Raw genomic sequence first — 13,415 nt, 5'->3', positions numbered from 1 at the left:
TGGGTTTTGATTTTTTGGAGTTGGCACCATGGTGGCCCCATGGTGGAGATGTGTCGAGAGAGGGGTTTTCGGACGAAAAGAGGGGGAAATGGCCAAAAACTGACCAAACCACCATGGATTGGGGCAAGATTTGGCACCCTTGTGCACATTGTGATATGACACCTTGGTTGCTATGTATTTTGATTTTTTGGAGTTGGCACCATGGTGTCCCCATGGTGGAGATGTGCCGAGAGAGGGGTTTTCGGACGAAAAGAGGGGGAAATGGCCAAAAACTGACCAAACCACCATGGATTGGGGCAAGATTTGGCACACTTGTGCACATTGTGATATCACACCTTGGTTGCTATGGGTTTTGATTTTTTGGAGTTGGCACCATGGTGGCCCCATGGTGGAGATGTGTCGAGAGAGGGGTTTTCGGACGAAAAGAGGGGGAAATGGCCTAAAACTGACCAAACCACCATGGATTGGGGCAAGATTTGGCACCCTTGTGCACATTGTGATATCACACCTTGGTTGCTATGGGTTTTGATATTTTGGAGTTGGCACCATGGTGTCCCCATGGTGGAGATGTGTCGAGAGAGGGGTTTTCGGACGAAAAGAGGGGGAAATGGCCAAAAACTGACCAAACCACCATGGATTGGGGCAAGATTTGGCACCCTTGTGCACATTGTGATATCAAACCTTGGTTGCTATGGGTTTTGATATTTTGGAGTTGGCACCATGGTGTCTCCATGGTGGAGATGTGTCGAGAGATTGGTTTTCGGACGAAAAGAGGGGGAAATGGCCAAAAACTGACCAAACCACTATGGATTGGGGCAAGATTTGGCACCCTTGTGCACATTGTGATATCACACCTTGGTTGCTATGGGTTTTGATTTTTTGGAGTTGGCACCATGGTGTCCCCATGGTGGAGATGTGTCGAGAGAGGGATTTTTGGACGAAAAGAAGGGGAAATGGCCAAAAACTGACTAAACCACCATGGATTGGGGCAAGATTTGGCACCCTTGTGCACATTGTGATATCACACCTTGGTTTCTATGGGTTTTGATATTTTGGAGTTGGCACCATGGTGTCCCCATGGTGGAGATGTGTCGAGAGAGGGGTTTTCGGACGAAAAGAGGGGGAAATGGCCAAAAACTGACCAAACCACCATGGATTGGGGCAAGATTTGGCACCCTTGTGCACATTGTGATATCACACCTTGGTTTCTATGGGTTTTGATATTTTGGAGTTGGCACCATGGTGTCCCCATGGTGGAGATGTGTCGAGAGAGGGTTTTTCGGACGAAAAGAGGGGGAAATGGCCAAAAACTGACCAAACCACCATGGATTGGGGCAAGATTTGGCACCCTTGTGCACATTGTGATATCAAACCTTGGTTGCTATGGGTTTTGATATTTTGGAGTTGGCACCATGGTGTCTCCATGGTGGAGATGTGTCGAGAGATTGGTTTTCGGACGAAAAGAGGGGGAAATGGCCAAAAACTGACCAAACCACTATGGATTGGGGCAAGATTTGGCACCCTTGTGCACATTGTGATATCACACCTTGGTTGCTATGGGTTTTGATATTTTGGAGTTGGCACCATGGTGGCCCCATGGTGGAGATGTGTCGAGAGAGGGGTTTTCGGACGAAAAGAGGGGGAAATGGCCAAAAACTGACCAAACCACCATGGATTGGGGCAAGATTTGGCACACTTGTGCACATTGTGATATCACACCTTGGTTGCTATGGGTTTTGATATTTTGGAGTTGGCACCATGGTGGCCCCATGGTGGAGATGTGTCGAGAGAGGGGTTTTCGGACGAAAAGAGGGGGAAATGGCCAAAAACTGACCAAACCACCATGGATTGGGGCAAGATTTGGCACACTTGTGCACATTGTGATATCACACCTTGGTTTCTATAGGTTTTTATTTTTTGGAGTTCGCACCATGGTGGCCCCATGGTGGAGATGTGTCGAGAGAGGGGTTTTCAGACGAAAAGAGGGGGAAATGGCCAAAAACTGACCAAACCACCATGGATTGGGGCAAGATTTGGCACCCTTGTGCACATTGTGATATGACACCTTGGTTTCTATGTATTTTGATTTTTTGGAGTTGGCACCATGGTGTCCCCATGGTGGAGATGTGTCGAGAGAGGGGTTTTCGGACGAAAAGAGGGGGAAATGGCCAAAAACTGACCAAACCACCATGGATTGGGGCAAGATTTGGCACACTTGTGCACATTGTGATATCACACCTTGGTTGCTATGGGTTTTGATTTTTTGGAGTTGGCACCATGGTGGCCCCATGGTGGAGATGTGTCGAGAGAGGGGTTTTCGGACGAAAAGAGGGGGAAATGGCCAAAAACTGACCAAACCACCATGGATTGGGGCAAGATTTGGCACCCTTGTGCACATTGTGATATGACACCTTGGTTGCTATGTATTTTGATTTTTGGAGTTGGCACCATGGTGTCCCCATGGTGGAGATGTGCCGAGAGAGGGTTTTCGGACGAAAAGAGGGGGAAATGGCCAAAAACTGACCAAACCACCATGGATTGGGGCAAGATTTGGCACACTTGTGCACATTGTGATATCACACCTTGGTTGCTATGGGTTTTGAATTTTTGGAGTTGGCACCATGGTGGCCCCATGGTGGAGATGTGTCGAGAGAGGGGTTTTCGGACGAAAAGAGGGGGAAATGGCCTAAAACTGACCAAACCACCATGGATTGGGGCAAGATTTGGCACCCTTGTGCACATTGTGATATCACACCTTGGTTGCTATGGGTTTTGATATTTTGGAGTTGGCACCATGGTGTCCCCATGGTGGAGATGTGTCGAGAGAGGGGTTTTCGGACGAAAAGAGGGGGAAATGGCCAAAAACTGACCAAACCACCATGGATTGGGGCAAGATTTGGCACCCTTGTGCACATTGTGATATCAAACCTTGGTTGCTATGGGTTTTGATATTTTGGAGTTGGCACCATGGTGTCTCCATGGTGGAGATGTGTCGAGAGATTGGTTTTCGGACGAAAAGAGGGGGAAATGGCCAAAAACTGACCAAACCACTATGGATTGGGGCAAGATTTGGCACCCTTGTGCACATTGTGATATCACACCTTGGTTGCTATGGGTTTTGATTTTTTGGAGTTGGCACCATGGTGTCCCCATGGTGGAGATGTGTCGAGAGAGGGATTTTTGGACGAAAAGAAGGGGAAATGGCCAAAAACTGACTAAACCACCATGGATTGGGGCAAGATTTGGCACCCTTGTGCACATTGTGATATCACACCTTGGTTTCTATGGGTTTTGATATTTTGGAGTTGGCACCATGGTGTCCCCATGGTGGAGATGTGTCGAGAGAGGGGTTTTCGGACGAAAAGAGGGGGAAATGGCCAAAAACTGACCAAACCACCATGGATTGGGGCAAGATTTGGCACCCTTGTGCACATTGTGATATCACACCTTGGTTTCTATGGGTTTTGATATTTTGGAGTTGGCACCATGGTGTCCCCATGGTGGAGATGTGTCGAGAGAGGGATTTTTGGACGAAAAGAGGGGGAAATGGCCAAAAACTGACCAAACCACCATGGATTGGGGCAAGATTTGGCACCCTTGTGCACATTGTGATATCAAACCTTGGTTGCTATGGGTTTTGATATTTTGGAGTTGGCACCATGGTGTCCCCATGGTGGAGATGTGTCGAGAGAGGGGTTTTCGGACGAAAAGAGCGGGAAATGGCCAAAAACTGACCAAACCACCATGGATTGGGGCAAGATTTGGCACCCTTGTGCACATTGTAATATCACACCTTGGTTGCTATGGGTTTTGAAAAGTTGGAGTTGGCACCATGGTGTCCCCATGGTGGAGATGTGTCGAGAGAGGGGTTTTCGGACGAAAAGAGGGGGAAATGGCCAAAAACTGACCAAACCACCATGGATTGGGGCAAGATTTGGCACCCTTGTGCACATTGTGATATCACACCTTGGTTGCTATGGGTTTTGATATTTTGGAGTTGGCACCATGGTGTCCCCATGGTGGAGATGTGTCGAGAGAGGGGTTTTCGGACGAAAAGAGGGGGAAATGGCCAAAAACTGACCAAACCACCATGGATTGGGGCAAGATTTGGCACCCTTGTGCACATTGTGATATCACACCTTGGTTGCAATGGGTTTTGATATTTTGGAGTTGGCACCATGGTGGCCCCATGGTGGAGTGGTGTCGAGAGTTGTGATTTGTGAAGAAAAGAGGGGGAAATGGCCAAAAACTGACCAAACCACCATGGATTGGGGCACGATTTGGCACACTTGTGCACATTGTGATATCACACCTTGGTTGCTATGGGTTTTGATTATTTGGAGTTGGCACCATGGTGGCCCTATGGTGGAGATGTGTCGAGAGAGGAATTTTCGGACGAAAAGAGGGGGAAATGGCCAAAAACTGACCAAACCACCATGGATTGGGGCAAGATTTGGCACCCTGTGCACATTGTGATATCACACCTTGGTTGCTATGGGTTTTGATTTTTTGGAGTTGGCACCATGGTGTCCCCATGGTGGAGATGTGTCGAGAGAGGGGTTTTCGGACGAAAAGAGGGGGAAATGGCCAAAAACTGACCAAACCACCATGGATTGGGGCAAGATTTGGCACCCTGTGCACATTGTGATATCACACCTTGGTTGCTATGGGTTTTGATTTTTTGGAGTTGGCACCATGGTGTCCCCATGGTGGAGATGTGTCGAGAGAGGGGTTTTCGGACGAAAAGAGGGGGAAATGGCCAAAAACTGACCAAACCACCATGGATTGGGTCAAGATTTGGCACCCTTGTGCACATTGTGATATCACACCTTGGTTGCTATGGGTTTTGATATTTTGGAGTTGGCACCATGGTGTCCCCATGGTGGAGATGTGTCGAGAGAGGGGTTTTCGGACGAAAAGAGGGGGAAATGGCCAAAAACTGACCAAACCACCATGGATTGGGGCAAGATTTGGCACACTTGTGCACATTGTGATATCACACCTTTGTTGCGATGGGTTTTGATATTTTGGAGTTGGCACCATGGTGGCCCCATGGTGGAGATGTGTCGAGAGATTGGTTTTCGGACGAAAAGAGGGGAAATGGCCAAAAACGACCAAACCACCATGGATTGGGGCAAGATTTGGCACACTTGTGCACATTGTGATATCACACCTTGGTTTCTATGGGTTTTGATTTTTTGGAGTTGGCACCATGGTGGCCCCATGGTGGAGATGTGTCGAGAGAGGGGTTTTCGGACGAAAAGAGGGGGAAATGCCCAAAAACTGACCAAACCACCATGGATTGGGGCAAGATTTGGCACCCTTGTGCACATTGTGATATCACACCTTGGTTGCTATGGGTTTTGATTTTTTGGAGTTGGCACCATGGTGTCCCCATGGTGGAGATGTGTCGAGAGAGGGGTTTTCGGACGAAAAGAGGGGGAAATGGCCAAAAACTGACCAAACCACCATGGATTGGGGCAAGATTTGGCACACTTGTGCACATTGTGATATCACACCTTGGTTGCTATGGGTTTTGATTTTTTGGAGTTGGCACCATGGCGGAGATGTGTCGAGAGATTGGTTTTCGGACGAAAAGAGGGGGAAATGGCCAAAAACTGACCAAACCACTATGGATTGGGGCAAGATTTGGCACCCTTGTGCACATTGTGATATGACACCTTGGTTGCTATGGGTTTTGATTTTTTGGAGTTGGCACCATGGTGTCCCCATGGTAGAGATGTGTCGAGAGAGGGATTTTTGGACGAAAAGAAGGGGAAATGGCCAAAAACTGACTAAACCACCATGGATTGGGGCAAGATTTGGCACCCTTGTGCACATTGTGATATCACACCTTGGTTTCTATGGGTTTTGATATTTTGGAGTTGGCACCATGGTGTCCCCATGGTGGAGATGTGTCGAGAGAGGGGTTTTCGGACGAAAAGAGGGGGAAATGGCCAAAAACTGACCAAACCACCATGGATTGGGGCAAGATTTGGCACCCTTGTGCACATTGTGATATCACACCTTGGTTTCTATGGGTTTTGATATTTTGGAGTTGGCACCATGGTGTCCCCATGGTGGAGATGTGTCGAGAGAGGGTTTTTCGGACGAAAAAGAGGGGGAAATGGCCAAAAACTGACCAAACCACCATGGATTGGGGCAAGATTTGGCACCCTTGTGCACATTGTGATATCAAACCTTGGTTGCTATGGGTTTTGATATTTTGGAGTTGGCACCATGGTGTCCCCATGGTGGAGATGTGTCGAGAGAGGGGTTTTCGGACGAAAAGAGCGGGAAATGGCCAAAAACTGACCAAACCACCATGGATTGGGGCAAGATTTGGCACCCTTGTGCACATTGTAATATCACACCTTGGTTGCTATGGGTTTTGATTTTTTGGAGTTGGCACCATGGTGTCCCCATGGTGGAGATGTGTCGAGAGAGGGGTTTTCGGACGAAAAGAGGGGGAAATGGCCAAAAACTGACCAAACCACCATGGATTGGGGCAAGATTTGGCACCCTTGTGCACATTGTGATATCACACCTTGGTTGCTATGGGTTTTGATATTTTGGAGTTGGCACCATGGTGTCCCCATGGTGGAGATGTGTCGAGAGAGGGGTTTTCGGACGAAAAGAGGGGGAAATGGCCAAAAACTGACCAAACCACCATGGATTGGGGCAAGATTTGGCACCCTTGTGCACATTGTGATATCACACCTTGGTTGCAATGGGTTTTGATATTTTGGAGTTGGCACCATGGTGGCCCCATGGTGGAGATGTGTCGAGAGAGGGGTTTTCGGACGAAAAGAGGGGAAATGGCCAAAAACTGACCAAACCACCATGGATTGGGGCACGATTTGGCACACTTGTGCACATTGTGATATCACACCTTGGTTGCTATGGGTTTTGATTATTTGGAGTTGGCACCATGGTGGCCCTATGGTGGAGATGTGTCGAGAGAGGAATTTTCGGACGAAAAGAGGGGGAAATGGCCAAAAACTGACCAAACCACCATGGATTGGGGCAAGATTTGGCACCCTATGCACATTGTGATATCACACCTTGGTTTCTATGGGTTTTGATTTTTTGGAGTTGGCACCATGGTGTCCCCATGGTGGAGATGTGTCGAGAGAGGGGTTTTCGGACGAAAAGAGGGGGAAATGGCCAAAAACTGACCAAACCACCATGGATTGGGGCAAGATTTGGCACCCTGTGCACATTGTGATATCACACCTTGGTTGCTATGGGTTTTGATATTTTGGAGTTGGCACCATGGTGTCCCCATGGTGGAGATGTGTCGAGAGAGGGGTTTTCGGACGAAAAGAGGGGGAAATGGCCAAAAACTGACCAAACCACCATGGATTGGGGCAAGATTTGGCACCCGTGTGCACATTGTGATATCACACCTTGGTTGCTATGGGTTTTGATATTTTGAAGTTGGCACCATGGTATCCCCATGGTGGAGATGTGTCGAGAGAGGGGTTTTCAGATTTAAAAGAGGGGGAAATGGCCAAAAACTGACCAAACCACCATGGATTGGGGCAAGATTTGGCACCCTTGTGCACATTGTGATATCACACCTTGGTTGCTATGGGTTTTGATATTTTGGAGTTGGCACCATGGTGGCCCCATGGTGGAGATGTGTCGAGAGAGGGGTTTTCGGACGAAAAGAGGGGGAAATGGCCAAAAACTGACCAAACCACCATGGATTGGGGCAAGATTTGGCACACTTGTGCACATTGTGATATCACACCTTGGTTGCTATGGGTTTTGATATTTTGGAGTTGGCACCATGGTGGCCCCATGGTGGAGATGTGTCGAGAGAGGGGTTTTCGGACGAAAAGAGGGGGAAATGGCCAAAAACTGACCAAACCACCATGGATTGGGGCAAGATTTGGCACACTTGTGCACATTGTGATATCACACCTTGGTTTCTATAGGTTTTTATTTTTTGGAGTTCGCACCATGGTGGCCCCATGGTGGAGATGTGTCGAGAGAGGGGTTTTCGCATTTAAAAGAGGGGGAAATGGCCAAAAACTGACCAAACCACCATGGATTGGGGCAAGATTTGGCACCCTTGTGCACATTGTGATATGACACCTAGGTTTCTATGTATTTTGATTTTTTGGAGTTGGCACCATGGTGTCCCCATGGTGGAGATGTGTCGAGAGAGGGGTTTTCGGACGAAAAGAGGGGGAAATGGCCAAAAACTGACCAAACCACCATGGATTGGGGCAAGATTTGGCACACTTGTGCACATTGTGATATCACACCTTGGTTGCTATGGGTTTTGATTTTTGGAGTTGGCACCATGGTGGCCCCATGGTGGAGATGTGTCGAGAGAGGGGTTTTCGGACGAAAAGAGGGGGAAATGGCCAAAAACTGACCAAACCACCATGGATTGGGGCAAGATTTGGCACCCTTGTGCACATTGTGATATGACACCTTGGTTGCTATGTATTTTGATTTTTTGGAGTTGGCACCATGGTGTCCCCATGGTGGAGATCTCTCGGACGAAAAGAGGGGGAAATGGCCAAAAACTGACCAAACCACCATGGATTGGGGCAAGATTTGGCACACTTGTGCACATTGTGATATCACACCTTGGTTGCTATGGGTTTTGATTTTTTGGAGTTGGCACCATGGTGGCCCCATGGTGGAGATGTGTCGAGAGAGGGGTTTTCGGACGAAAAGAGGGGGAAATGGCCTAAAACTGACCAAACCACCATGGATTGGGGCAAGATTTGGCACCCTTGTGCACATTGTGATATCACACCTCGGTTGCTATGGGTTTTGATATTTTGGAGTTGGCACCATGGTGTCCCCATGGTGGAGATGTGTCGAGAGAGGGGTTTTCGGACGAAAAGAGGGGGAAATGGCCAAAAACTGACCAAACCACCATGGATTGGGGCAAGATTTGGCACCCTTGTGCACATTGTGATATCACACCTTGGTTGCTATGGGTTTTGATATTTTGGAGTTGGCACCATGGTGTCCCCATGGTGGAGATGTGTCGAGAGAGGGGTTTTCGGACGAAAAGAGGGGGAAATGGCCAAAAACTGACCAAACCACCATGGATTGGGGCAAGATTTGGCACCCTTGTGCACATTGTGATATCACACCTTGGTTGCAATGGGTTTTGATATTTTGGAGTTGGCACCATGGTGGCCCCATGGTGGAGATGTGTCGAGAGAGGGGTTTTCGGACGAAAAGAGGGGGAAATGGCCAAAAACTGACCAAACCACCATGGATTGGGGCACGATTTGGCACACTTGTGCACATTGTGATATCACACCTTGGTTGCTATGGGTTTTGATTATTTGGAGTTGGCACCATGGTGGCCCTATGGTGGAGATGTGTCGAGAGAGGAATTTTCGGACGAAAAGAGGGGGAAATGGCCAAAAACTGACCAAACCACCATGGATTGGGGCAAGATTTGGCACCCTGTGCACATTGTGATATCACACCTTGGTTGATATGGGTTTTGATTTTTGGAGTTGGCACCATGGTGTCCCCATGGTGGAGATGTGTCGAGAGAGGGGTTTTCGGACGAAAAGAGGGGGAAATGGCCAAAAACTGACCAAACCACCATGGATTGGGGCAAGATTTGGCACCCTGTGCACATTGTGATATCACACCTTGGTTGCTATGGGTTTTGATTTTTGGTAGTTGGCACCATGGTGTCCCCATGGTGGAGATGTGTCGAGAGAGGGGTTTTCGGACGAAAAGAGGGGGAAATGGCCAAAAACTGACCAAACCACCATGGATTGGGTCAAGATTTGGCACCCTTGTGCACATTGTGATATCACACCTTGGTTGCTATGGGTTTTGATATTTTGGAGTTGGCACCATGGTGTCCCCATGGTGGAGATGTGTCGAGAGAGGGGTTTTCGGACGAAAAGAGGGGGAAATGGCCAAAAACTGACCAAACCACCATGGATTGGGGCAAGATTTGGCACACTTGTGCACATTGTGATATCACACCTTTGTTGCGATGGGTTTTGATATTTTGGAGTTGGCACCATGGTGGCCCCATGGTGGAGATGTGTCGAGAGAGGGGTTTTCGGACGAAAAGAGGGGGAAATGGCCAAAAACTGACCAAACCACCATGGATTGGGGCAAGATTTGGCACACTTGTGCACATTGTGATATCACACCTTGGTTTCTATGGGTTTTGATTTTTTGGAGTTGGCACCATGGTGGCCCCATGGTGGAGATGTGTCGAGAGAGGGGTTTTCAGATTTAAAAGAGGGGGAAATGCCGAAGAACTGCCCAACCCACCATGGATTGGGGCAAGATTTGGCACCCTTGTGCACATTGTGATATCACACCTTGGTTGCTATGGGTTTTGATTTTTTGGAGTTGGCACCATGGTGTCCCCATGGTGGAGATGTGTCGAGAGAGGGGTTTTCGGACGAAAAGAAGGGGAAATGGCCAAAAACTGACCAAACCACCATGGATTGGGGCAAGATTTGGCACACTTGTGCACATTGTGATATCACACCTTGGTTGCTATGGGTTTTGATTTTTTGGAGTTGGCACCATGGCGGAAATGTGTCGAGAGATTGGTTTTCGGACGAAAAGAGGGGGAAATGGCCAAAAACTGACCAAACCACTATGGATTGGGGCAAGATTTGGCACCCTTGTGCACATTGTGATATGACACCTTGGTTGCTATGGGTTTTGATTTTGTGGAGTTGGCACCATGGTGTCCCCATGGTCGAGATGTGTCGAGTGAGGGATTTTGGGACGAAAAGAAGGAAATGGCCAAAAACTGACTAAACCACCATGGATTGGGGCAAGATTTGGCACCCTTGTGCACATTGTGATATCACACCTTGGTTTCTATGGGTTTTGATATTTTGGAGTTGGCACCATGGTGTCCCCATGGTGGAGATGTGTCGAGAGAGGGGTTTTCGGACGAAAAGAAGGGGAAATGGCCAAAACCGACCAAACCACCATGGATTGGGGCAAGATTTGGCACCCTTGTGCACATTGTGATATCACACCTTGGTTTCTATGGGTTTTGATATTTTGGAGTTGGCACCATGGTGTCCCCATGGTGGAGATGTGTCGAGAGAGGGTTTTTCGGACGAAAAGAGGGGGAAATGGCCAAAAACTGACCAAACCACCATGGATTGGGGCAAGATTTGGCACCCTTGTGCAGATTGTGATATCAAACCTTGGTTGCTATGGGTTTTGATATTTTGGAGTTGGCACCATGGTGTCCCCATGGTGGAGATGTGTCGAGAGAGGGGTTTTCGGACGAAAAGAGCGGGAAATGGCCAAAAACTGACCAAACCACCATGGATTGGGGCAAGATTTGGCACCCTTGTGCACATTGTAATATCACACCTTGGTTGCTATGGGTTTTGATTTTTTGGAGTTGGCACCATGGTGTCCCCATGGTGGAGATGTGTCGAGAGAGGGGTTTTCGGACGAAAAGAGGGGAAATGGCCAAAAACTGACCAAACCACCATGGATTGGGGCAAGATTTGGCACCCTTGTGCACATTGTGATATCACACCTTGGTTGCTATGGGTTTTGATATTTTGGAGTTGGCACCATGGTGTCCCCATGGTGGAGATGTGTCGAGAGAGGGGTTTTCGGACGAAAAGAGGGGAAATGGCCAAAAACTGACCAAACCACCATGGATTGGGGCAAGATTTGGCACCCTTGTGCACATTGTGATATCACACCTTGGTTGCAATGGGTTTTGATATTTTGGAGTTGGCACCATGGTGGCCCCATGGTGGAGATGTGTCGAGAGAGGGGTTTTCGGACGAAAAGAGGGGGAAATGGCCAAAACTGACCAAACCACCATGGATTGGGGCACGATTTGGCACACTTGTGCACATTGTGATATCACACCTTGGTTGCTATGGGTTTTGATTATTTGGAGTTGGCACCATGGTGGCCCTATGGTGGAGATGTGTCGAGAGAGGAATTTTCGGACGAAAAAGAGGGAAATGGCCAAAAACTGACCAAACCACCATGGATTGGGGCAAGATTTGGCACCCTATGCACATTGTGATATCACACCTTGGTTTCTATGGGTTTTGATTTTTTGGAGTTGGCACCATGGTGTCCCCATGGTGGAGATGTGTCGAGAGAGGGGTTTTCGGACGAAAAGAGGGGGAAATGGCCAAAAACTGACCAAACCACCATGGATTGGGGCAAGATTTGGCACCCTGTGCACATTGTGATATCACACCTTGGTTGCTATGGGTTTTGATGTTTTGGAGTTGGCACCATGGTGTCCCCATGGTGGAGATGTGTCGAGAGAGGGGTTTTCGGACGAAAAGAGGGGGAAATGGCCAAAAACTGACCAAACCACCATGGATTGGGGCAAGATTTGGCACCCGTGTGCACATTGTGATATCACACCTTGGTTGCTATGGGTTTTGATATTTTGAAGTTGGCACCATGGTATCCCCATGGTGGAGATGTGTCGAGAGAGGGGTTTTCGTACGAAAAGAGGGGGAAATGGCCAAAAACTGACCAAACCACCATGGATTGGGGCAAGATTTGGCACCCTTGTGCACATTGTGATATCACACCTTGGTTGCTATGGGTTTTGATATTTTGGAGTTGGCACCATGGTGGCCCCATGGTGGAGATGTGTCGAGAGAGGGGTTTTCGGACGAAAAGAGGGGGAAATGGCCAAAAACTGACCAAACCACCATGGATTGGGGCAAGATTTGGCACACTTGTGCACATTGTGATATCACACCTTGGTTGCTATGGGTTTTGATATTTTGGAGTTGGCACCATGGTGGCCCCATGGTGGAGATGTGTCGAGAGAGGGGTTTTCGGACGAAAAGAGGGGGAAATGGCCAAAAACTGACCAAACCACCATGGATTGGGGCAAGATTTGGCACAATTGTGCACATTGTGATATCACACCTTGGTTTCTATAGGTTTTTATTTTTTGGAGTTCGCACCATGGTGGCCCCATGGTGGAGATGTGTCGAGAGAGGGGTTTTCAGATTTAAAAGAGGGGAAATGGCCAAAAACTGACCAAACCACCATGGATTGGGGCAAGATTTGGCACCCTTGTGCACATTGTGATATGACACCTTGGTTTCTATGTATTTTGATTTTTTGGAGTTGGCACCATGGTGTCCCCATGGTGGAGATGTGTCGAGAGAGGGGTTTTCGGACGAAAAGAGGGGGAAATGGCCAAAAACTGACCAAACCACCATGGATTGGGGCAAGATTTGGCACACTTGTGCACATTGTGATATCACACCTTGGTTGCTATGGGTTTTGATTTTTGGAGTTGGCACCATGGTGGCCCCATGGTGGAGATGTGTCGAGAGAGGGGTTTTCAGACGAAAAGAGGGGGAAATGGCCAAAAACTGACCAAACCACCATGGATTGGGGCAAGATTTGGCACCCTTGTGCACATT

This window comes from Lolium perenne, chromosome 7 (genome assembly GCF_019359855.2).
Source record: "Lolium perenne isolate Kyuss_39 chromosome 7, Kyuss_2.0, whole genome shotgun sequence".
Classification (NCBI taxonomy): Eukaryota; Viridiplantae; Streptophyta; class Magnoliopsida; order Poales; family Poaceae; genus Lolium; species Lolium perenne.
This window is presented reverse-complemented; position numbering follows the sequence as displayed.